Source organism: Pteropus alecto, unplaced genomic scaffold (assembly GCF_000325575.1).
Source record: "Pteropus alecto unplaced genomic scaffold, ASM32557v1 scaffold7, whole genome shotgun sequence".
Classification (NCBI taxonomy): domain Eukaryota; kingdom Metazoa; phylum Chordata; class Mammalia; order Chiroptera; family Pteropodidae; genus Pteropus; species Pteropus alecto.
Genome location: NW_006494614.1, coordinates 5,333,681 through 5,338,009, shown reverse-complemented (window position 1 = coordinate 5,338,009; position 4,329 = coordinate 5,333,681). Strand labels below are relative to the sequence as shown.

Genomic DNA, 4,329 nt, shown 5'->3' with positions numbered 1-4,329 from the left:
ATGATCACAGGGGTTCCCATTGTTTAGTGTTAATCATCTTTTAAAGAAGGAAAAAAAAAAAAACAACTCAGCACACTACCATTTAATTTGGTTTAATGTTTCTTCGCAAATGATGAAAAATACTAAGCTACAGACCAAGAATAATCATAATGTTGTGGCCAACATTATAAATATGGAATTATAAATTGAAAATATTTTCTGGTTTAAAAAATAAATCTGATAGTGCAGCTCTGCGGGGCCTCTGCATCTAGTAGGGCCTGTCCTCTGGCTCCTGACCATGCCGCCTTTATCCACTTTTCCAGGTCTTCCATACCTGCCTCTTCTTCCTCCCAAGTGTTCCATTAAAGGTCCAAGGGGGTCTCTAGGACCACCTCGTCTTCCTCCACCAAAGCCACCTCGGTCTATGCCCCTGTTGCCATGGAAGCCACTTCTGTCTCCATCGCAGCCACTTCTGAACATTCCACCTGGACCACCTTGGTCCATGAAGCCACTTCTTCCTACCCACATGCCACCAGGGCCACCTCTGCCTCGGTCACCGCCTGGGAGTGAAAACAGTGGTGTAAGGATTACTTCAGGCTTTGGGGCCTTTCACTGGTTGCATTCTGTTCTCCAGGCGAAGTTCTGGTTTCCATACCCTGGATTGGGGCACTGCCAGTCTCCAGCTCAGTGCTGGATGTGTGTTCCTTCAGAGGGTTTCCTTGGGAACCTCTTGGAAGGAAACCAACTCTGTCTCCTCCACCACATCCCATGTGACCCATGGGTTCCCCAGGACTTCCTGGGCCCCCTGGACCTCCACTGAGCAGCAGTGGCATCTCCCCTGCATGCTGTTCATCGGAGACTTCTTCTAAGCAAGAGAAACTTTAAGTTTGTTCCCTTGAAAGTATTTCCCAGCAAACTACTCCATAGCAGCCTTGGCAGTTGGTGGGTCTTCATAAGACACTGTAGCATCACCTTTGGACTTCTTGTTTCCTTGTCTCTGTAGATATGGATCATAGGTTGTCAGGTTCTCTTGTTCATCTTACCTTCACACTATTTAAGAAGTCTGCCAGATCAGCTAGAGTCATATTGTCATTTAATACTTGCAAATAAATTGCACTGTTGTCAGCATCTTTATCTGGATCAACAGGTGGGCTTAGATCAAAATCTGGTCCTTCATCCTTGGGTTTACCAGCCTTGGACCACCTTGCTTCCCAGGTCCTGTTCCACTGCTCCCTCCTTCCCGCCCACCTCCATGATTAAATCCCCCTCTTCCCCTGCCTGGTTATCAGAACCACTCATGCTCTGGTTCTAACCTGGTCTGGAAAATCCTCCAGATTCCTGCCCATAACCACCCATGCTACTGGGGTGACCTGTCAGAATGAACTCTGCTGCTATGTTGGCTATATTGACTTGGAACCTGGCTATAGGATTCATTTTATTTATTTTTTTTGAGGTGCGGGTAGCTAGTGGGCGGCTATTGCCCATAGTTGCTTTGTTGACCATAGCTACTCTATGGTCCATAGCTGCTCGGTTGCCCACAGGTATTCTGCTGAGATTAACTGATTATAACTAGTCAGCTGTGTAGAGGAATAGCTGGTAAGGTGTTAGGATGGTGGTGCCCAGTGACTGGCTGCATGGGGTAGCTCCCAGGTACCTGGGGATATCTATAGTTACTCTGTCCACACCTCAGGCTCAGCTGGTTATAACTCTTGCTCTAGATTGAGGTTGACTAGTATCAGCAGGTGTGTTATCATCCTGTGGTCTTACAAGTGTAGTGGTTGCTGGCTGTTGTCCATAAACAAGGAAAGCCAGCTGAGTGCCAGATGCAGACTGGGCCACATAGGAGACCTGGATGGTAGTTACCCTAGCAGTGGTAGTATCATAAGCACCAGTGCCTGTATCTCTGGACAGGCTGACTGTATGCCTGAGGAGGGTTGGAGCAATTGGAGTAGTATAACGTGTGGAAGGCTGTCCATAAGAAGTTGCATAAGTTGTTTGCCCCTATGTCACAGTGGTCCGAGCCTGGGTATAGCTGATATCAGTGGACTGTTCATAGGTTCCATAACTTTGTTGCCCATATGCCTGAATGGTCTACACATATCTTGAGTGGGCTGGGTGACATAAGCACTGTAGCCCTGCTCAGCTGCAGCTTGGCTGTAGGTACTGTAATCTGTGGATGCTATTTTCTCTCCTCTTGTTTAAATCCTTCTTTATCATCTTTTCCATGAAGTCTACCATGACGTCTCAATATACTACTGTGTTCTCTTTTGATGTCCACCTACACACCCCGTTCACTGTTTCTCTGCTCTGCTTTTTCTATCTACCTTCTACTACACAACACATTTTACTTATTTCTTATACTTGGTATTTATTTTTTACTAGCTTGCTAGAATGTAAGCACCTTAAAGGCAATGAAATTTGTTTGTTTGGGTACTAAGTATTATTAGTCACTTTTCACCAATCAGCATATTCTCTAGATAGAACATTCTATCAGCTAGAATTCTTCCTTTCTCCTGAATGTTAGTTTGTGTACAGTTGCAGATTCAACTGACCCAATTAATAGGACCAATTATCACATAAAGGACCTTGCTGGACTAAACTTTCTTGTAAAGCACTTACCTCCAAATTTCCATTCCAACACTTAACAAATCTTAGTGTCATAAATAGTAGAAGAGTTTGGATAGCTAATATTATGTCATTACATTTCTTAATGTTCAGATTCCTTTTTGGTAACGGTATATGCTTTCAATAAGTAGTTATATTTTACACTAATTTCACATTTAGAATTTTACAGAGATATTCATGTGCATGACTCATCTATAAAAAGATATTAAATGTTTTTATTTTAATACCTTTATTTTTACTATCATAAATATATCTCCTTTTTTGAAAAAAAATTAAAAATTAATGAACTCAGGCTGCCTATGCAAAAAGGTATTTAATGGAATAGTAGCAGCTGAAAATCATATCCTATTCAAGATCGCACTAATGATATACTTTGAAAGGTTTTTTTTTTTCTTAAAAACTTGGAATTTCAAAGCACAGTTCAGTTCACAACATTGCATAGTGCTACTTGGCAGGTAGAATTTCCACAGAATTGGAAACTTCAGAAGCTCTAATAATATACTAATTTTAATTTTGAGTACTAAAATTTGTGCTCATTGTTTACTAAGAAGTAGTAGCCTTAATCTTTTATAAAATGAAAGGCTATAGAATTGAATCACTCTATTATAAGAACTAAATAAGGAATTGTGTTTGAAATTAATCTGTGGCCTATTTGCAAGGGCCTTAAAGAAATGAGAATCAGTGTTTAGAGCAATATGTGCCAGCTACTTTCCAAAAGGCATGTCACTGGATGTCAGTCATAGCATAACAGACCACACCAGTAATGGTGACTCACATTAGCTGGTATAAAGGAAAGACAGGCTGCATGTTTATATACATTTTCCTTTTCTAAATGTAACTCCACCCCTTCAACTTCCTCAGGAATTCTGGCCCTTTGTAACAACATAATAGTTGAGAACTAAGGCTATAGAATTTTAAGGAAGAAAACATAAAAGTTAGCTGATGACAGTAACTTTATATTCCTTACCCACTTTGGTAAAATGGCCAGTGAAATAGAAATATATTAATCCCATTCTATACGGAAGGGAACATATTTGGAAAGAGTAGATGTCCCAGTATTGCCAAGCTGGAAATAGGTGGAGCCATGACATAGAATTATTATGCAGTTCTTTTGACTTACAACCCAAGGCTCTCTATACTCTGCCACAAAATTAGAAAGTTGGACTAGATAATTTCTCAAGTCTCCCTCTGCTGAAAAGCCATGATTGTCTCATTCTATTCATGGAGAGATGAAGGAGGTCATGAGTTGAAGGGGTGGGTAAATATTGAGAGTGGCAAGATGAGGAAGGCCTTTTACATGTTCATATGACCCAAATTGTGTAGTTTCTACTCAAAGAGAATTCCTTTGCATCTACTGGTGCAGCTAGATACAACTAGATAAAATGTATTTACTAATTTTGCTTATTTTTGGAGATATTAAATCTAAAGGATAGATACCTTTTAAGGAAAAATTTAAAAATTACATTCAACAATTTCTGAATGAAAGCTCAATTGACTATAGCAGGATATTCAGTCAAGATCGAACTAATTACCATGTTTCATGACACTGATTTTTTCCTCCAATAGCCTGAATGTCTTAAATGTGTATCACTAGCTAAAAGTGGAATAAGAAGGGGGAAAAAAAAAAAACTTAAGGTCAGGGTGAATCCATTGCCTATGCTCCCAAAACAATACTAATATTTTCCCAGTGGTGCATTTGTAAAACCAATAAACATCAATCTTTAA

General features: G+C 40.3%; 1 pseudogene; it reads right to left on the bottom strand.

Annotated features, from left to right (window-relative positions):
* Window positions 1–247: 247 nt before the first annotated feature.
* LOC102879069 lies at window positions 248–2,612 on the bottom strand (annotated as a pseudogene).
* Between the last annotated feature and the right edge of the window lie 1,717 nt (window positions 2,613–4,329).